This window comes from Lepidochelys kempii, chromosome 4 (genome assembly GCF_965140285.1).
Source record: "Lepidochelys kempii isolate rLepKem1 chromosome 4, rLepKem1.hap1, whole genome shotgun sequence".
NCBI lineage: Eukaryota > Metazoa > Chordata > Testudines > Cheloniidae > Lepidochelys > Lepidochelys kempii.
In genome coordinates this window covers 52,589,849-52,612,109 of record NC_136383.1, presented here as the reverse complement: position 1 = coordinate 52,612,109, position 22,261 = coordinate 52,589,849, and the positions used below count along the sequence as shown (strand labels likewise).

The window sequence follows — 22,261 nt, the reverse complement described above, 5'->3', positions numbered from 1 at the left end:
GTTCACAGCAATCAACTTTTCATTAATTTACTTGTACTAGCAGAAGTAGCAGTACAACCAATAGAGGTAGCCTTATCTGCTTTTCATTGCCCTGCAGAGTTAGGCAAGGGAGACCAGGCAGAGCAGTTAGTTTATGTCCACAGGGATGTCCCTTGAATCCTCCTGAGCAATCTCCACGCTACTTTCATGGAGGTACTCTGCAATCTTGTCCCAGAGGTTTCTAGGGATGGCAGCCTTATTTATTTCTTGAGGATAGGACACTTTCCCCCACCAGTCAGTGATCACTTTGGCAGGCACCATTGTAATAGACATAGGCTAGTAGCATATGGGCCCAGGTGGCTTCGGGACGCCAGCAGCTGCTGTGATCTCTCTGCCTTTGTTACTTTCAGGAGTGAGATCAGCTAAAACCACCAGGACCTGTGGAAAAGTGTCAGTATCCAGTGCCACTGCCCTCTATTCATAGTTCATGCGACTGAGCAATTCCCTCTGCATTTCCCTCACCTCTGGTAGGCCATGCTCATCATGGCTGGTGCAGTGCATGGTGCCGTTTACAGGCACTCCCAAGCAGAAGTGTCAATGAACAGGTCTTGTTTAAAATTTTAGGACAGCAAGCAAGGGGAGTTCGGAATCTAAATTCGCTTTCCATTATGACTATACGGACAGTGGTACACCTCTGTGTGTTTTATCTGCTGCGGCTGCTTTTTATGGCCTCCCCCTCTAACCCCATGAAATGCCTGAACCAGCTAAGGAGGAGAAAGACAAGGACTTGGGATGATATGTTCAATGAAATCCAGCAAGTCAGTGCTTTATCAGACTGTGAGCACATGGCCTGAAAGGTAAACATTACAGAGAGCCTGGAGAAGGAAAGGAGTCCTGATGCACTTAGCAGCCATGCTCCAAATTGGACAGAAGCAGCCCTGAGTTTCTGCTGCCCTACCTGAAACTGGGTTAGAAGGGCCCCCATATACAGTGACAGAGGTTGAGGTTTTTAGGAGGGGTGTGCACTACTTAAATAGGAGCTTTAGAGATTTCACAACAGTACAAAGAAAAGAGGCCCAGTGCACTTTCTTTATGTCCCAACTGGAGGCAAAGATGATAATAATATCAATGATATGCATAGAGCAAGTCAGAGAGCTCTACCTATATGCTATTTAAAAACGTACATGTGAACCAGCTTAAAATAGCTCTTCTGGATTTAAGATGAGGAAAGTAAGTAGCAAATTTTTTATGGGCAACTGACTAACCCAGAAACCCAAACTCAGAACATAAGTGCCCCAGCCTGTTCTAGCATGGTTGCCCTTGTGATCACTTGTTTTGAATGTCCATAGGCTCATCTGGAAAATAACAGTCCAACCTGACTCCTCCATTGAATCTTACTTTAATATCCAGTATTCAGTTACAGTAGTGACACATTTCCTTAGGCAGTCAGAAAAAGTTGCCTTTTAAAAAGCCTTTTATTATGGAATATGTCCTGCTGAGAATGGAATTCTTGGAATGTTTTACATAGAAAGATTCTATAGATCACAAAATGTGCCTAACACCTTTAAAGATATACTTGCAAACGGAGTCAGACTTCAAAGACGTATCATTCACACTTTGCATATGTTGCAGCTGTTTTCTATGTCCAAACTGCCTAATCAGGTTTTAGTTGAGGAGCAATTACTAAATACCTTCCCCTATCATTTCTAAGAGAAGCTATGATATAAGCATAGGACTGGGAGCCAGGAACTCCTGGGCTCAAAACCTAACTTTGTCACTGACCCGCTATGTGGCTTTGGTCAAATCACTGCATCTCCGTTTTCCCCAATCAGAAGACAGCTAAATATTTACCTCTCTCCTGCTTCAGGGTGTTTTGAAGATTAAAATCAAATCAATCATAGGACTGGAAGGGACCTCCAGAGGTCATCTAGTCCAGTCCCCTACACTCACTTGTAATGTTCATATAATACTTCAAAGATGAAACAATGTAAGTGCTTAGTATTATTAATTGAGCAACTCTGCCAAGTAAACGGTTTTCATACTCAGACCAAGCATGGAAAGTGTTAGTCTGAAATTATTATTTTTACTAAAGCAATAACAGCTTGAAAACAGGAATTTTGTATAGAATCTGTATCATCACTAGTGAAATAATACTAACTCTAACCTAGTTTAATGGTTTTGAGTCACTACTTATCCCCACTAAGGACTCTGGATGCAAGTGCATTTATATTTGTACATGTACCTTAGACTGAAAGTCTGCTCTTTGTTGTTTTATTAGTACTCTGCTGGAGTCTCCTTTCTTCTTGTTTTTAGCAGCAGGGCTAGTTCTAGTGCAGCTGCCAGCCTAGGATTCCTCAGGTTTCTAACCTTCACTTGATCTGTTTTTCATTTCACTGTAAATTGGTTTTAAATTAGACTTTTCTGGTGCTGTACTTTAGGGTATGCATTGCTCCAGTCAGACAACAGATTTGTCAGATAGTGCTGTTTGAGGTATTTCTGGTTTTTCGGGTGGGTATTTTTGTTTTTTGTTTTTATTCTAATTCTCATTTTAAACAAAACTATTACAAAGATTAAGCAAAATTTAGAGAGGCCACTTACAATGAAGTTATTCATACAAAAGACAAATACTATGAGAAGATAACCATATTATCATTATCCTTACCAAAAAATGAGTAGTTCTACTGTTCACTCAGTATCCACTTGTGATGGGCAGGGCAGCTGAGACAATTTCCTCTAGTACTGAGTAGTAAGTGATCAATTACAAGTCTCTCAGGAGCCCACTGTGGCAGAGTCAGAGGGTTACATTGTCCAACTATTCATTTATTGATGGGTTTTGATTTGTAAACTATTTTTATTCAGCACTTTACAATCCACCCTAACAGTAACAACAGAGCCAAAGGCCACACACACAGACAATTAAGAGTCAAAGTTAAGTATTTAAATCAGGGCTTATGCTTTATTAACAACAGATGACAGTCAACATTTTACTCAGTGGCATACAACATGGGATCTAAAAAAATAATTCTACTAGTTTCCTTTTTCAGGCCAAGCCTAGAAGTTCATCTTAACCATTTCAGTTTGGTGAGCTTCAGATTCTTCTCAAAAGGCGAGGGACAATCTCTAATGTTATTAATGATCTTTTCTAGAGTCAGACAAGTGTTGATTCCATTAGCCCTATGGAAGAAATCTTTGCTAAAATTTGTTAGTCTCCAAGGTGCCACAAAGACTCCTCGTTTTTTTTTTGCTGATACAGACTAACACGGCTACCACTGAAACCTTTGCCCCAGTAGTACATGATGAAAATTCTAGCTACTGCGAGAACAATGGTGAAGAACATTTACTCAGGTCATGTGAAAACAGGCTGCTTAGAAACAAAGCTGCAGATGTAACATACTCTGTACAGTGGCGGATTAGCCACTGGGCCAACAGGACCCGCACCCAGGGGCCCCTGCAAATTGGGGAGGCCCTGGAAACATGGGCACCACCACACCCTGACCTGCTCCGTCCACCTGGCACTCCTGCTGGGGAGCTGTGAAAGCCTCCACACCCAACCCCACTCCCTAGCAAGAGTCCCAGGTGGGGGGTGGAGGGGGAGGGCAAATCCCACACCCTGACCCCATTTCCCTGTCAGGAGCACTGGGGGTGGTGGTAATCCGCCTCTGACTCTGTACTTCCAGTAAATCTTCCAAGAACCTTGAAACTTTCTCTCAGAAAAACAGTTCCCAATTTCTGTCTTACTATATATCATAATTAACATTCCTTTAACATAGCTAACTGTTGCTATAGAAACTGAATAAAATTAAATAGAACAAATCAGTGTCTTTTATTAATTGAAGGTTCTTTTCTTAGCATCACCAACCCCAAAAGGTTCAAAAATCTTGAGACAGTACCCTGCCAAAATCATGAGATTTTAAAATATATATATTTTTCTGCCTTCTGATCTTTGAACTGGCCCCACCCATTCCTGTGTTTATGTGACTTTTGGTGCTGCTCACTCTCACAAAGTTGAGTATGGTGATTTTAGCAAGAATGCTCAGTCCCACATCTGTCCGCAGGGGTGGACTTAGGGGCAGGCAACCCAGGCTTGGAGGGCACCCCTGGGCTCAGGGTGCTATTTTTGTTGTTAGGATTCTCTTTTCCCTTTTTGTCACTAGCATGCAAATTTATCATCTTATAGGACAGGGATAAATCATGCATGCAAATCATGCAAAGTTGTGAAATGGGCTACAAATGCAATAAAAAATAAGGTATTCACAAGTTTAATAAATGGAGGGGGGGCTCTGACGACACTCCTCACAAGTGGTGCCATTTGGTGTAGGGCTTGCCCTGTCTGCCCATCCCCCTCTCCAGCAATTAATTTTGCACCCCCATCAATGCTATCCCCCCATTTCCCACATCAGTTCTGCCTCTAAAATCTGCTTGCCACATTATTTCTGCCTGTTCCTCAGAACCCACATCTTCCCCTTGACTGAGCCTCACCTCTGTCCGGGGGCGGCAGGTGACTTTTTTGACAGCTGAGGCACAAATCACAGAATAGTTATTTCCACCCCCAGCCAATGTATAATTTAATAACTATTAAAAGCTTACCTTAGTTTATAGTGAAGCAGCTGGAGCTTGAGCTCAAGCCGCCACCATTGGCTCCTCACACACAGGGCCCATCACACAACAGCCCCAGCCCCTGCAAGTCCTCTGCAGCCCAGGCTTAATTGCTACAATCCTGCTGTGACCTCACCAAGCCATAATTCCTGCAGCAACACCCCTATGAAGTGACTCCTGGGTATGATAAATTGCTATGGTAACAAGGCAGCTTCATGAGGCACTATTAACTATACCAAGATTTAAGCCTCAGGCAGCACTACACTCTTCAAACTTTCTGGTGTTGCCTTTTGTTACTGGAGGGAGAGAGAGAGAGTGTTCACAAAAAGAAAAGGAGTACTTGTGGCACCTTAGAGACTAACCAATTTATTTGAGCATAAGCTTTCGTGAGCTACAGCTCACTTCATCGGATGCATACCGTGGGGAGATTTATATACACAGAGAACATGAAACGATGGGTGTTACCATACAGACTGTAACAAGAGCGATCAGGTAAGGTGAGCTATTACCAGCAGGAGAAAAAAAACAGACAACCTTTTGTAGTGAATCAAGGTGGACCATTTCCAGCAGTTGGCAAGAACAATAGAGGGGGAAATAGTTTTACTTTGTGTAATGACACATCTACTCCCAGTCTTTATTCAAGCCTAAGTTAATTGTATCCAGTTTGCAAATTAATTCCAATTCAGCAGTCTCTGGTTGGAGTCTGTTTTTGAAGTTTTTTTTGTTGAAGAATTGCCACTTTTAGGTCTGTAATCGAGTAGTCCCACTCTTCACTGGCTAAGTCCTAAATTACTGGGCTCTTTCTGCTCCATCTGCCCTCTTCGCCTTCTGTGGGGATGGGGTTAGCTCCTGAAAGGACAGGGAGACAGCTCTGCCTGCTTCCTACAGCAGCCCCATTGGGGTCACTTTCAATCTTCAGCATCATCTTGTGGCGAAACCAGGTGATATGCAAGTTTGCCTCAGTTTCCCCTCCTTCAATGGGCCAATCACTATCTCGATTGCTTGTTGATTTTTTATCATGACCTCAGCCCTCTGGCTGAGTCGCCGATAGTCGTTCCCCATCTCAAGGTGGTATAGAGTCCAGTGTATCAGGAGGTTAATGGCTCTAGGTGAAGGACATACAGTCTCTGGCCTCTTCAAGTTTAGCTCGCTTGTTCAAGGCTCCATAAACCCGCTTTGCTGGGTATGGGAATCTAGCCCCGCCAGGCTCCAGGCCAGGGACCCTGTATGAAGCAGTTAGCACCAGTTTTTCCCAACCGATTACTGTTTCCATAGCCTGCTTCCTACTGTGCCTTCTGGAGGTTTTCCCTCAGAGTCACACCCTGTGGTCCTCTCTTAGTGGCAGTCTGACTTCTTCTCAATGTGCAACTAAAGAGTCCTGCTCTCAGCCTCTCTGGCAGTCACCTCACTCTTTTGCCCTGCAGCCTTTTGTCTCTCCAAGCTGTTGTGAGCCCACAATCAGCTCCAGCTGAGAAGGCAGTTGGTTTCCATATTAACCATTTCACAGCTAAGACAGCATGGGGTTTGTACACCCGGTGGCAGCTCTTCCTCTTTGGGGTAGTAGAGAAGTTAGCCAACCTGAGAGGTTTTCTCCTAGGCAGAGCTAAAATTCCCAAAAGGACTGGAGCTTCTCACATCATTGCTACACTGGCTCCAGCCCTGGCCAAACTAGCCATTTCTTCACATGTCACCCAATACTGTAATTGCTTAGGTAAACTCCCATTGAATTCAATGGAATTTTTGGATGAGTGAATGAGTGAAAATTAAGGGTCTATTCAGAGGCCCTTCATACGCAGATCTCTCCTTCCTGTCAGAAAGGGGCTTAGCTACCTTTGTGGCAGCCTAGTATAGGGTTGGGATCTACATGGGGGGAGGGGCTAAGCTGACATGCTGTGACAGAAATGGAGCTGCCCTGTGATAATTTATAGAAACTTTGGTGACTGGTTAGCAGGGTTGTGTATACTGTATGACTATTCGACAGCAAAAACCACATTAACACAGAGGTAAGGTTGCTTGGTGGTATGTCATCCCATGCAGAATGCTGAGTTGAGCAAAACTCAAGTTTCTAAAAACCAGGAAAAGCACAGCTAAGGTTGCCCATGCAACCTTAACTCTGTCCTCTTTCAGCAATGCCCCAACATGCCCTATTAACACACATACCTTTACTCCGCCAACCCCATATTTTCTGAAACGTACAAGCTCTTCACCTCCTTTTACAACCCACTCATTCTCACCCACAGGATTCCTTCTAACACTACCAAAGGACAAAAATGGGGGGGGAGGGGGAAATAGTGGCCTATGCCACTTTACCTCTATTTTCTTAGATAAATGCCTTAATATGTCCCTGCTCCTATCTCCTCCCAGTCCCCCTGCCACTCATCCCCCATCCTCCTTCCCACTGTCCCATCTCTCCACACCCCCTAACTCTCCCTCACTGAGCCCCCAACCTTTCATCCTTCCCCTATCCCCCCCCAAATGCTGCAGCCCCAAACCCCTCTCCCCACACCAACTCCTCCACCCCTTCATATCCTTCCCAGGAAGCATTAATCAATCCGTTTCTTCACTTCCGCAGGTGGGTATTGTAGTTGTAAGAATGCTTGATAGAGATCTTGTAGGTGTTTGTCTCTGTCTGAGGGGTTGGAGCAAATGTGGTTGTATCGCAGAGCTTGGCTATAGACGATGGATCGTGTGGTGTGGTCAGGGTGAAAGCTGGAGGCATGTAGTAGGAATAGCGATCAGTAGGTTTCCGGTATAGGGTGGTGTTTATGTGATCATTGTTTATTAGCACTGTAGTGTCCAGGAAGTGGATCTCTTGTGTGGACTGGACCAGGCTGAGGTTGATGGTGGGATGGAAATTGTTGAAATCATGGTGGAATTCCTCAAGGGCTTCTTTTCCATGGGTCCAGATGATGAAGATGTCATCAATATAGCGCAAGTAGAGTAGGGGCGTTAGGGGACGAGAGCTGAGGAAGCGTTGTTCTAAGTCAGCCATAAAAATGTTGGCATACTGTGGGGCCATGCGGGTACCCATAGCAGTGCCGCTGATCTGAAGGTATACATTGTCCCCAAATGTGAAATAGTTATGGGTAAGGACAAAGTCACAAAGTTCAGCCACCAGGTTAGCCGTGACAATATCGGGGATAGTGTTCTTGACGGCTTGTAGTCCATCTTTGTGTGGAATGTTGGTGTAGAGGGCTTCTACATCCATAGTGGCCAGGATGGTGTTATCAGGAAGATCACCGATGGATTGTAGTTTCCTCAGGAAGTCAGTGGTGTCTCGAAGGTAGCTGGGAGTGCTGGTAGCGTAGGGCCTGAGGAGGGAGTCTACATAGCCGGACAATCCTGCTGTCAGGGTTCCAATGCCTGAGATGATACACATTGTAAGGATAGTGGTCACTTTAAATAAGCTATTACCAGCAGGAGAGTGGGTTTGTGTGTGTGGTGGTGGTGGTGGTGGTGGGGGTGAGAAAACCTGGATTTGTGCTGAAAATGGCCCAACTTGATTATCATACACATTGTAAGGAGAGCGATCACTTTAGATAAGCTGTTACCAGCAGGAGAGTGGGGTGAGGGGAGGTATTTTTTCATGCTTTGTGTGTATATAAAAAGATCTTCTACACTTTCCACAGTATGCATCCGATGAAGTGAGCTGTAGCTCATGAAAGCTCATGCTCAAATAAATTGGTTAGTCTCTAAGGTGCCACAAGTACTCCTTTTCTTTTTAGAGTAAAGTGACTGGCACAAATGGGGCGCTGTTCCCAGGTCCCAGTGGAAGAGTGGTAGGAAGTACAAAATTCCAACTTGAGACAGGTGAGAGGACGCGGCCTAACATGAAAGGATGCCCTCAAAGATACCAGAAGGAAGACAGAGGTATGAACAGCCTCATAAGCGTGCAACATGCCTTTGCTCCCTCCCTACGCAAAGGAGCTCATAGAAGAAATGTAACAGCCTGAGGCTGTAGCTGAGCCTGAGCTGCAGAAATAACATGGCAACGTAGCTCCTTTGGTATATTGCTCAGTGCAGGTGACCATGGCCACCTACCAATATCTTATGGATCCCAGAGGCTTTCTGGGGGTTGCAGTAAATCTCATGTCCTGTTCCACTGCGGGAATGAACACACACACCACCTGCCTCAGTGGAACAACTGGGGGGAGGAAAAAAAAAAACCTCCATGAAGAAATCTTGTGGAGATTTCCTCCCCTCTAGCACCTCTTGTAAGCTTTCCCACAGAAGCAGGTGATCATGCCCGTAGTAAGGACCTCAGGAGTTTGCTCTTTGTTTGCTTGCAAATATCCCTTCATTTATCTTCTGGGTACTCAGAATTAGCTCTTTCCCTAACTTGACTTTCACGCCCCCCTCCAGACCAGTATATTTGTCCAATATAAGAAGGTGGTATAAATAAGAGATCTTCTTTTTCAGATGCTCTGTATTAATTTGATACTCAAACAGATTAAACTCCGATTCTATTAAAGAATTAGTATGTAATTTTTCTAACAACAATATTGATGTTATTTATTCTCTGTACCCACAGAGTGCTAAAAGTAGGAATGGAAAACATGATCCTGGAAAGACACACTCACCTTGTTCAGTTTGTTTCTAAAAAGTGACAGAATATGTGGCCTGTGGAAGAGGGGGAAATAAAATCCTACACCAGTAGATAATGCTGAAGAATCTCTGGAATAAGAGGATAAGAACATAAGCCAGCAAAATCTACCAATTTGTCTTGATTCAAATGTTGTAAGACACATCGATACTACGATGCCAAGCATCCTATACATATCTAGATAGGCTGACAGACAAACTAGAGTCCAGGGGTGCTGGAACAATTTGTATAGTGGGGGTGCTGAGAGCCATTGAACCAAACTGTAAACCCTGGATATAATGGAAACGACTTCAAGCCGAGGGGGGGTGGGGTGTGCTGTAGCACACACCCCCAGCACCCAAAGTTCCTAATGCTAAAGTCTAAAGAATGGAAACACCTTAGAGCAGACTGCCAAGGTTTAAGGATTTTTTTTGCCAAGTAAACGCTGCACAGTGAGCACTGTCCTTTGTCAGCAGCATTAGCTCATTTCTAGTTATCACAGAAAGAATCCTCTTGGGCTCATATGGGTTGTGCAATTTACATGGCATATTAAAAATGCAGAGACTTCTTCCCTGAAGCCACGTCACCAGCAACTGGAGGTGAGCAGCCCAAAAATAATATTTGAGAGCAAGTGCTGCCAATCCACTACTCTCATGTGGAAGAAGTTACAACACCAAACGGCTCTGGGCAGTCTTTGTGTCCTGGTGCTGCCTGCTTGTATTTTTCATAGTTCATTTTAGTCTGATGTGATGTCCTCTGCTATTTGCCAGGCTGTTGCCGAGCTTTGCTTTGATTAGAGTATTTACGCATGTTGTTGCTGGGCTGTAAATATTCATATTCCTCCCACCGCTCTTTAGGAAAAGGTTATTCTGCTTTTTACTGTTGCTGTCAACTTTTTTTTGCTTGTTTTAACTCCATCAAAATGTTTTGCATATTCTTTCCATTCTCTTCCCTTCCCCATGTGTCAGTCATTCCTGATATGGAGTTTCCTTTTGTTTTCACCATTTCTATATAGTACCATCAAGTGAAGACAAAATTCTTCCTATATTCAGAAAAACATTGTCTTCATTGTCTTGATGTGTTCCATTAGCTAGATCTATTTTTACTCCCTGTTCTAACACTACCATCCACTTCTTCTAGGGTATAGGTCATTTGGTAAAGGGAGCACTCTTGGCCTCTAGGATAAACTGTCACTGCCTCTGTCAAATGCCCTATAAGGCCTGGGTTTCTTAATTGACACCGTCCCACAATACTGCAGGAGAGCTAGAATGACTGACCGCTTGAATGAAACATTACATTGAGGTCCCCTCTGCTGGTCTCTGGTAACTGGCCAAAAAGACATTGATGATGCTGTGGTCCCTTTTGAAAAGAGGAAGGAATAAACCCATTGACCTCTCCAACACCCCCTTCCAGTAGAGCAGGTCCTGATAAATGAGGACAGCTGCTAAGTGAAGAGGTGACTGTGCTGCTGGAATTCATATCCTTTGAGTCAGAGTCAATCAGAGTTGTAGCTTTCTGCTAAGGTGACCAAATATCCTGATATTAGGGGCTTTGTCTTATATATGCAAGTGTATCTCCCCCACCTCCTCCCTAAAAAAAAAAAAAAAAAAAAAGTGTCCCAATTTTTCACACTTGCTATCTGCTCACCCTGCTTTCTGCAGACTAAATTATTTATATAGATATTAGGAGGAAGTAGCTGCATTAATCAAGGCCTGTGGGTAGATGCACTAAAGAGACCTTCTGCTGTGGCTGCTCCCATAGCAAGAGTGTGTTATAGCCTACTATTAAAATGAGGTGAGCATTGACAATTGGTAGGCTGCAATAAGGAAGGCAGTCAAAGCATATGAAACAGAAGAAGGAAATCAGTACACCCAGAACAACCCCATCTCATCTATTAAGCCCTAGTGCTCTATACCTGAAGCCTGAAGCCCAACCTCACTATCATCAGGTAACTTAAAAATGCTTGCAATCAAGTGATTGGCGCTGCCAACTTTCCTAAAGCGATTCAAGTTCAGTCTCTTAATTGTGATATGACCAGTGCTAGCCCAGTTCTAACAAACCCCATCAAACCTACAGTTCTGGTAAATCCAACACCTTTTAAAAAGGAACAATTCTACAAAAATACAGCACGAGAAAAGAAACCAGTTTTATTGCATAAGAAACACCAAGCAAAGCAATTTTCATCTCCCATACTGCAGCTCAGAGAAAAAACAAACGTACGTTCATGACCTTCAATATATAACTGATGAATGGATTTATGGGATTTTTGTGTATCAGCACCATGCATCATCTTATCTTGATAAATCACTGAGAGTTTTATTATTGACATCAGCTGGAGTGAGAGGAGACCCATTTTGTTATTAAAGATTTTTTATTATGGTGCCTTATCAACTAATGCATCTTGTTGCCCCCTCATCACTTCACTATGTGACAGGGATATGTCCACCTCCTTAGCACAGTTGCCAACTTTCACGCAGTAAATAAGCACCCCAACTTTCACAATATGCCAAAATCAAGCTAATCCTATTTCAAAACAAGGCCAAAACCAGCCAATCCCTAAGAACCCCAACACTCTATGTGATTAGATCCCCCCGCATCCCTGGCATGCAGTCTGGGACTGTGGTAGGCCCACTGTGCAACCCTAACTCTCTCCCCCTTGCCCCTGATTGCCAGAAGCAATTTAAAAAAAAAAAAAAAAGAAAAAGAAAAACAGCAACAGCAGCAAGGACAAGCCAAAAAACTAGCCATCAAGTAACTCACAAGCCAAAAACAAGCCTAATTTCTGCTTTTTCCCTGCAGGTTTGGCATGTCTGCCACTCACTATGTAGTAGGATTTTGCACCCCTCTTTTATGGGTGTGTAATTTTACCCTCTCAGACAACACTACTCTGATCCAAGAAGATTAATAGTTTCCTATGAATAAGACTTTAGAGCTAATTGTTCTTTAGTTCACAAAGATTATTTACAGCACCCATCTAATTTTTAGTCAGTAAGAACAGATCCCACAAGTCACTTATTTCCAAGATGCTTTCACTGTCCTGTACAACACTTAACTAGAAAAATGACCCAACTTTCTATCAATTTTGATACCAATAAACAATGTATAGAAATTTCAAAACATCAAAATACTAAAATATCCTAGCAACTTTGTTAAGATGACAATTAAGAAGTAAGTATTTTTCTTGATGTATTAGGCTTCCTACCTCATTTTAGGGTAGGAACCTTAGGGTGTTGCTGGACCATAAGCAGCTCCCATTGACTTCACCTCATAAATTTGTCCAAAAGTTATTGGGAAAGAATGACTGAACTAAATGAATCCAACAGACTCCTAAGGCTAATTTGGAAAATGGAGGAGACAGAGTACTGCGGTGAATGATGCATGATGGGCCTTAGGGTAATAATAAGGACTGCATAGTATGGGGAGTAGCTTTCGTCTGTTCCTAAAAATGTTCTTATAGAAACTAAACCATGATTTTGACTTAAAAAGTAGTAGCCTGTTAAGGCTTCAATGTCTGCTGCTGGGTTACAAATTATTCTTTTATAGCTAAAATACTGAATTTGTGATTGTTTTGCCAGCACAACAGATTCTATGCACTGAGAATGGAAGTCTACTAAAAACTATTATACGATGATCACCATTGTACATGAAGTAGGACTTGGTCCCTGACCCATGGAATTTACAAACTAAAGGAAGAAAGAACCAAGATTATAATATTCATATGAAATCATTTAAGCCACACATTAGTCAAACATAACATGCACAAACTTCCAATCTCTGTGTTAATCATGCTACAAACACTGAATGAATTAAAAATGCATATAAAATGTGATGCAGTATAAAGTTTCATTCACACATTTTTAGTGTTACTGGAGTACTCAGGGGTGGTTGAGACATGAGTAAGCTCTGCAGGTGGTTTATCTAGTTAGGCTCTTGTCTGGCACCCATCATCACAGCATCTGAATGCCTGGCAAGAGTTTAAACAAAAAAAACAATAATGATCTCTCTCCCCCTCTCCTTTCTAGCAGGTAGGAGTAAGTTACTTTGGTTAGATAATTGGGGGAAGGCAGGGAGAGAAGTAGAGGGACTGAGGAATTTACTGGAGAAAAACCAGGTAGAAGAAATGAGTTTTGCGTTTAGTTCTGAATGCTGTGAGCCCTGTGGTCATCTCCTCTTTTGATAGTGAGTTCCATAGTCTAGGTCCAGCTCCCACAAAAATTCTGTCTCCTATACTCACTAGACTTCTATTAATTGGGAGTTTGATAGTTGCAGTGGAACACAGCTGCTATGAGAGTAGAGGCAATCCCGTAGGTAGTTCGGGCTAATCCTGGAGGGGGCTTTGAATATCAGGAGCCAGTGCAGAGGATGGAGCATCAGGGTGATGTGCTCACAGTGACCGGTATTGCTAAGCAGACTGGTTATGGGATTTTTATAGCAGTTGGAGCTTTTTAAGGATGTGTTCCTTCATTCTGATTAATTTAAATACTCAAGACTGGAGTCCCAAGTGCATGGATCTGTGACCAGATCAGTCTGGGATAGGATGAGATTCAGTCTTCCTGCTGCCTGGCTATTTGGCATCCATAGCACTGAGAAATCCAAAAGGACTTCAGTGCTGCAGACTGACTTAATCCGAAGGCATACACCCTGGAGAGTGGGGAATGTTACACAAGACACATTTCCTCCCCTCTTCTTACTAGTATCACCTCAGTCTCATCTGTGTTCAACTTTTGCCAGCTGCTCTTAATTTAGATGTTCTCAAATAAGAATCACTAATATTTTAAACACACCATGCTTTGTTAGGAGAGAATAAGCCCATAAAAACCTATTAAGAAAACTTTGCTTTATTTTACAAAAGCATGAAGTGAACTGCAGCCCACAGAATTGTATCAGCCCTTTTGCACGTCACTAAGTTCCATACATTCCAATGTAACCAGGAAACAATGTGTGTGTTAAAACTTGATTACAGATATAGGGTAAAGTGTCCACCTTTACAGTTGTTTCAATCAATCCTTCACACTTACACAGTGCAAATTCAAACAATTGTTTTAAAAATAAGATTTTATTCTGTCTTGCTATCCCAGGATCAGAAGTCATATGCCTGATCACCAGCTACCAGTTAAAAATATGATTAGAAGATTGGTAATTTTACCTTTGGCAGATATCCACAAAGGTTCCTATATCACACTGCACAGGTTCTTTGCCAGCTGTGAAAATTATCTATTGCCTCTTCAATCCATTACAAAAACAGTGCTAATGTGAATCTCTTTTGCTATTGCCAAGATAATGCCAGTTATCACTGAAAGTCGTGCAGTGGGAAAATACCAGACTTAGTAGGAGCTGACTAGCACCAGCGATAACTATAGGAATTATCTTCCACCATGGGTTCTATTTGGGATATATCAGTTTGTGTTCTCATCTTACCTTTACTGAAAATTGGGATTCTCCTTTGTTTCTCCCCGTAAGAGGTTATTGAATTGAAGACATTTAGAAGATATTTGTTAACTACATTTTTTTTGAATGTGGCACTGGTGAAGGAGTAGAGATTTTTTAATAACAAAGAATTAATATTTTGTCCTTCTAGAGTATGCTTTACCCAGGGAGCTCAAATGCTTTACAACTAACACCGTCATTTCACAGATGGGGAAGAAGAGGCACAGAGAAGTAAAATGACTTGCCCAAGGCCACCTAGCAAGTCAGCATCAGAGCAGGAAACAGAACACTGCAATGCTGGCTCTAGCCCTTTGCTCTAATTCATACATCGGTCTGTCAGAAGAGCTGCCCCACGTTCTTTCTAGACGTTTACATAGCTATAATACCGGCTTTCTCAGCTATCGACTAGAAGTGAGAACAATAAACTCTAGTTTAGAGCTGTATGTTACTAATTTTTTAATGGACTGACTCCTCAGAAACGTAACTGGTCAAACACATCCCTGGAGCAATGCCACTGATGTCAGTGGAGTTACACCTGGGATTTATTTGGCCCCATTTTTTTTTCTTAACATGAATACATGCTAATATTCATTCATATTCAGTACATAAGTTTATACAAACACACTATCTCTTTGCCACACCCTGAATAACAATGGTCTTCCCTATGAGAAGCAACCCGGGGGTGAAATACTGCCTCCACAGAAGTTAATAGCAAGACTCCCACTGACTTCATCAGGGCCAGGATTTCACCTCAAAACAAAATGCCACTCGCAATACATTGTGCAGATCTTCATAATAGGATTCAGAGTAGCAGCCGTGTTAGTCTGTATTCGCAAAAAAGAAAAGGAGTACTTGTGGCACCTTAGAGACTAACAAATTTATTTGAGCATAAGCTTTCGTGAGCTACAGCTCACTTCATCTGACACATGCAGTGGAAAATACAGTGGGGAGATTTTATATACACAGAGAACATGAAACAATGGGTGTTACCATACACACTGTAATGAGAGTGATCAGGTATGGTGAGCTATTACCAGCAGAAGAGAAAAAAAACCTTTTGTAGTGATAATCAAGGTGGGCCATTTCCAGCAGTTGACAAGAACGTGTGAGGAACAGTGGAGGGGCAGGGGGGAGGAGGAATAAACATGGGGAAATAATTTTACTTTGTGTAATGCCACATCTACTCCCAGTCTTTATTCAAGCCTAAATTAATGGTGTCCAGTTTCCAAATTAATTCCAATTCAGCAGTCTCTAGTTGAAGTCTGTTTTTTTGGTTGAAGAATTGCCACTTTTAGTCTGTAATCGAGTGACCAGAGAGATTGAAGTGTTCTCCGACTGGTTTTTGAATGTTATAATTCTTGACGTCTGATTTGTGTCCATTTATTCTGTTACGTAGAGACTGTCCGGTTTGGCCAATGTACATGGCAGAGGGGCATTGCTGGCACATGATGTCATATATCACATTGGTAGATGTGCAGGTGAATGAGCCTCTGACAGTGTGGCTGATGTGATTAGGCCCTATGATGATGTCCCCTGAATAGATATGTGGACAGAGTTGGCAATGGGCTTTGTTGCAAGGATAGGTTCCTGGGTTAGTGTTTTTGTTGTGTGGTTGCTGGTGAGTATTTGCTTCAGGTTGGGGGGTTGTCTGTAAGCAAGGACTGGCCTGTCTCCCAAGATCTGTGAGAGTGATGGGTCGTCCTTCAGGATAGGATGTAGATCCTTGATGATGTGTTGGAGAGGTTTTAGTTGGGGGCTGAAGGTGACAGCGAGTGGCGTTCTGTTATTTTCTTTGTTGGGCCTGTCCTGGAGTAGGTGACTTCTGGGTACTCTTCTGGCTCTGTCAGTCTTCAGCAGGTGGGTATTGTAGTTGTAAGAATGCTTGATAGAGATCTTGTAGGTGTTTGTCTCTGTCTGAGGGGTTGGAGCAAATGCGGTTGTATTGTAGAGCTTGGCTGTAGACAATGGATCGTGTGGTGTGGTCTGGATGAAAAGCTGGAGGCATGTAGGTAAGTATCTAACCATTCAGACTGCAGGCTGTCAGTCAGCTTCTAAATAAAAGACCTTCAACTGACCATTGAGTATCCATCACAGATAAGCCACTTGATCTCCTGCTGCTGCCCCATATTGCACGCAAATATTAATATAAGAATTAATCCTGCTGTTTTGTGTTCAATTATTTTTGTTTCAAAATCTACTTAATAAAGTCTCAGAAATGCATTGATTTGGACAGGCTAGACAACTTCAATCCAAGACCCAGCCCAGTGTTCCACATCCTAGTATTATAAACTTTAGAAATACAAGCTGTCAGAAAGGCAACACAAAATAGTTAAGGAATGTGGCTTTCCATGTTAATTAAATAGGTAAGCTTTAAGATAAGGCAATGCCAGTAGTGCTCTCTACTGGAGACACATGTTATTACTACAGAATCAATATTTACTTTCAAAAGTTTTAGAGGGGCCTCAATCAATAATAAAAAATAAAGAAATAAAAAAATCTAAATTAGTAAAGATATCTCGCTGGGGACTGAGCCTAGATTTAAAGCTCATGCAACTGGATGTGGAGTGAGTGGCTGAAGTAAAAAAAAAACACAGGGTAGATTCACATGTTTGAAAACAGAACCCACTTAACACAGCAACTTTGAGATCTACAAATTGGGAAGCTTAGTAAGTCAATCAAGACATGGAAAATAATTAGAAAGCTGCACAAGACAACCATTTAATTGACTGAGATTTTAATCTGATGCATTCCCTTCTCCACACTCCTTGCTGTTATGCCGCCTCTGCATATTTACAGCTAAGATGTAAGAAATCTCTCATTCAGTTTTTCCCTCTCTATTTGGGCCAAATGCTGCCCTGAAATATGCTAGTGTGCCACCTAGATTAGAGGGCATAAGAATTCTTTTACTTCTCTCCACCCCCATTTCCTTCAGGCAGCAGCAGAGCAAGATTTCTACTTGGCATTCAGCTCACCATGCAAATGGCCAGCCCCTGCCTCACATGGTGAGAAGATGTGGACTTGCCCTCCAGCTAGCCAGCACTCCTGTTGTAGTTCCCAAATTCTTATTACCAGAGCCCATGGTTCCTTTTTAAAAAGGAACAGTAAATTGAACCCATTAAAACATTTCACTCCAGCCAACTTTGAACCATCCAACCCTGCACCAGCAGAATTACACAACTGTCACTGCTCCACTTCCTTCTGACCCCACATACAGCTACATCTATATACATCTACATCTAACAGCAGGATCTGAGGTTGTGGTGGAAACAAAGCATAGTAGATTACACCAAGAATGATTTGCCTAAAATGTTACATACTCGTCAATTACAGTCTGATTTAAGAGCAGGCCATATTTGAACTGTATAAAGTTTACACCTCTTTTAATGTGTCTTAATTGTAATTTTCAATATATTTCTGTTAGAAACCATAGGAGTCCTCCTGTAAAATACCTAATGATGCTAGCCAATGACTACCTGCATCAAGTGTGTGCTGCTTTATAATTCAAAGTTGAAATCCTGTCATGATTTGTTTTTTTAATTAAAATGTCTATTAGCCTTTAATTGCTTTGATTGTGAATACAGTGTTTTCCCCCAAAGACATTTCACCATCTGAAAAAAGGAAAGCCACACATACACACAAAAGAGAAGTGAACCTCATTAGAAGTTAGCTAGCTGCTTAAGCAAGTTATACTAATCAGAGCTAAGGTTTACTTTGGTCCACACACACTTGCCTAAATTCAGTGCTCCCACACACAGGTTTATGAAATTTAGGGAGGGAAGGAGTTAGGTTAGCCCCAACGATAATAGGACCACAAACAGGTTGTGCCTCGTTTAGCTTGACCAATTATTGAGGGGGTTTTTAAGCATACAAAACCTTTTAGTTTGGTGATACTTCAATTTAAATATCCTATTCTTTAGTCAAAAAAGTTAAGCTTTGCAAACCCCACCACACACATACTTAAGAAGAGCATAGCAGACACCCCCAGAGTCAAAGTGTCCCACTCCATAAATCTGTGGAGTCATTCTGGGAAGGCCAGAGATATTCCATTGCAACCACAAAAATGTTTTAAAAATACCAAGATCACCAGCACTCACTCACTCAGATCGTCTCCTGCCTTTCTCCCTATGCTACAGTCCAAGGAGCTCTCTTCCTGCGCTGCAGCAGCCCTCCCCTTGCTGTTAACCCCCACATCTTTCCTCTTTGCCCTTCAGGCTTCTCTCCACATGAAAGTCTTACCAGACTCACTTTCCCCCCCCCCCCAAACTCTTGCAGTACTGTCTCCTACACACACTCTCTCCAACCCCATTTCCTCTCAGTCCGAGCTCCCAGTCTTGCTTCCTTCTCTGTGAAGTCCTGCCAGTTTCTCTTCCCCTTCCCCAATTCCCCTTCATACTGACCTCATACCCTCCTCCCGCATTGCTGATCCCTAAGTGTGTGAAGGAGGGGGAGGGAGGAAAAGATGCCGCTGCCTCAGCCACTATTGTTTCCTCATGTCCCACCCAAGTCCTTCCAGCTCAGCAAACCCTTAAAGCTGGGGTGGGAGGAACTATGCAAGGTGAATGTGAGCTAACCCCACAGATCTCCTGCCTCCCCACCAGAAAGTCACAGATACCCCTGCTGACAGGAGACTACATTAGTCTCTGACTCCTGCACTTCAAGTTTATTATCTAAACAGTTCATCAGGGGCAGGAAGAGAAAGCATGTGCTGATCAGTTCAGCTCCAAGAAAACCCAGGCTCTCTTCTCAACACTATTGTCTGCCTCCCTTCCAAGCTGGGGGAGGAAACAGCACCCCCAGGTTGAAAGTTGGCTGGGGGAAGACATTCTCTGTCTTGCCACTAACTGTGTAAGGAGGGAAATGGTCCTGCTATCGTGGGGAACTTTCCTGTCTTATACACTACCCTGGTGAAGTGGGCTAGCAAAAGGATCTGAGTCCTCGCTCCCATTTCCTTTACCCAGAGGCCTCCCTGACCCCAAGGGCTCCCCTTCTACTCTTCTGTGTGGCAGAGTGCTCGTAACCCCGACAAGATTGGACCCAGGATTCCTGTGGGCTGCTTCTGTGACTCTGCTCCCAGGACTGCTTTTCTGGCCCCTCTGGATCTGGTACACCTCTGCTCCCCAGCTCAGCTTGGGACCCTGCTCTCTCCTTAGCTCGGCCCCACTCTGTCCGACCTAAGCAATTCCAGCTCACAGGGAGGACAGCGCCCCCCCGGCCTCCTGACTCTCTAATTAGCCTGCCCCCCATCAATCAGGCTGACTTGGAACATTGGACTCTCTCCATTGTTCCCGGGGGCTGTCAGTCTCAGGGTCCTGATTTCCCATCAACTCTTCCCCTTTCTTTTGGTATAGGGAGCTAGCCAACCAAAACACCTCCACTGAGTTTGGGTAAGGGGACAACAGTCCCCTTACACTGCATCTATGTTTATGGAGCACTAGTAGAGAAGGCATTTCAGTTGTAACCTACCAACCCATCCAGCCGTTGCTGTTGCAGACTTTCCATCTTCATTTTACATTGACACTGTGGACAGTGTGTTGTCTCTGGATCACGCCCCCTCATGGCACAACATGGTACTTAATGCACCACTCCCAGTTCCCTCTTGCTTTTCCAGAATAACTTGTTCACAGCCCAAATAATTTAACATAACATTCCTTCTTACTGGGGGCCAATTTACTAAGTATTGATAAATACACAGCTTCCCTTGATTCCCTCAGCCCCAAATCCTTTGAGCAGGTTAAGAAACTCCACATTCCTCCCTTCTGAGGCCATGCAGTGGTTAAGGCCAGCTTCCACAGCCTACAAGTCGCCAGGTTCCAGGCCTGCTTCACATAGCCTCTCTTCTCACCTGCCCTTTGATTCAGGGCGCCCCCCCCCCAGCCTCCTTCTCACACAAACAAACATTCTCCTTTCCAAGCTAGCTACCCTCTCTCCCCAGACTCATCTCACAGCTGGGTTTTTACCCTGCTCAGAAGGGAGCTCCCTGATTACCATTCACCAGCTTGTCTGGTGCTCCCTTAAACATCTGTTTCTTTAAGAAGCCAAATCATGAAACAGGGTGGGCTGGCCCCAACCTCCCTTCCTTCCTAAAAGAGCCAGACTACCTCGTTGCATGCTGCCTCTAATGCGCTGCCTGCTCTTCCCAGACTTTCATACGCTCAAGTTGAAGTGCTCACACAAGGTTACCTTGAGGGTTCTTGTAGCCCCTCACTCCAAAGCACGGCTCTCATTTCCCTGGCAGGTCTCCTGCTCACCATTCTGTTTACAGCTGCACCTGCTGCAACTTTCCTGTGCATCCAGCTCCAATTCCCCAGATCCACCCTGACGACTTTCCCAGCAGATCTTTCTGTTCTCCTCCGCAGTCCCAGCTGCAACTATGGTAGAGGCACCCAACTGTGCCTGGTGAAGCCATTCAGATGGTTTTCATTCTTGACTACTGCAGAGCCCTTTTCCCTGCTGAATTTTGTGTGGCTGCTCTGCTCATGATCCCACTGATACAACAACTCTGTCAGCTTTGAGATTGTGCAATGAGATGACTATCCAGCAGCTTCTACGGAAGCCAATGGGAGCTGCTGGCTTGTCGACACTTAGCGTGAGGTGGAGGTCTCAAGATATATTATACAGTCAGTGGTGCAAGTAAAATCCATGTCTTACCAGTGGAGGGGGAGCACCAGCTAAGGGGGGCATGTGAACTTCCCATGTGACCCTCCATGTGACTCCTCACCGCCCCAGCCTGGGGCCCCCACGCTCTCCCCATCCCATCCCATCCCCACATCCATCCCATGTTACCTGAGGAGGAGGGCGGGGGCTCTGTCCTGCTGCTGCTGGGCTGGAGACAGGGCTCGGAGGGGGTGAGGCGGGGGCGGGCGGTAGGTACAGCCACCAGAGGAGCTGCTGGCGTTCTGCTCCTTTCCCGGCTGCTGCCTCTCCCAGCGGGGAAAGGAGCAGAACTCCCAGTCCCCCACCCTCTTCTCCAGGGGGGCTGATACTGTGGTACACAGATGGAGACACAGCTAGTTGTAGACTGGAGTATATAGAAAGTGGCTCCTCCAACTCCCATTCATATCAACATGAGTCTTTCCATTTATGTGACTGGATTTTGGATCGGGGCTGTCGAGCCTCCATAGATTATTCAAATACACAGTACCAAACTGTTAATGCAGGGCCACCTAAAGGCAGCTATCTGTTCAGAGATTCAAAGGCCAGAAAGGTCCATTGTGATAATCTAGTGTGACCTCCTATATACCACATACCATCGAACCTCCCCAAAATAACTCCTAGAGCATCCAGTCTTGATTTAAAAATTGTTAGTGATGAAGAATCCACCATAACCCTTGGTAAATTGTTCCAATGATTGTTACCAATGCCAGAAGGAGACATTAGTAGACTGCAGTAGGAGGTTACGCTTCATAATCCCTATTTGTAATTGGAGGTTCGCCACTTCCTTTTTCTATCATGTACTCCTTCACTCAAAAGCAATTTATAACATATTAACGGTTGACAGTTCAAGATCTGTTAATTGTTTGAATTTCCTACATGCTTGTTTCTCTAATAGGTTTCCTGCAGTCAACTTGAAATTAAAGGCGACTTGGACAGAAATAAAAACATCCAATCTTGAGTTAAAAAGTTGTCGGTGATGAAGAATTCACCGTAACTCTTGGTAAGTTGCTCCAATGGTTAATT

At 43.6% G+C, this 22,261-nt stretch overlaps 1 protein-coding gene across 1 annotated transcript in view; it reads left to right on the top strand.

The window, feature by feature from the left end:
* LOC144930490 (uncharacterized) overlaps nt 1-22,261 on the top strand; it is an 83,891-nt gene that overhangs the window by 58,585 nt on the left and 3,045 nt on the right. The window contains exon 5 of the transcript XR_013635691.1: nt 22,134-22,238. The gene's annotated coding sequence lies outside the window, so the exon portion shown is untranslated. The remainder of the gene's footprint in view (nt 1-22,133; nt 22,239-22,261) is intronic.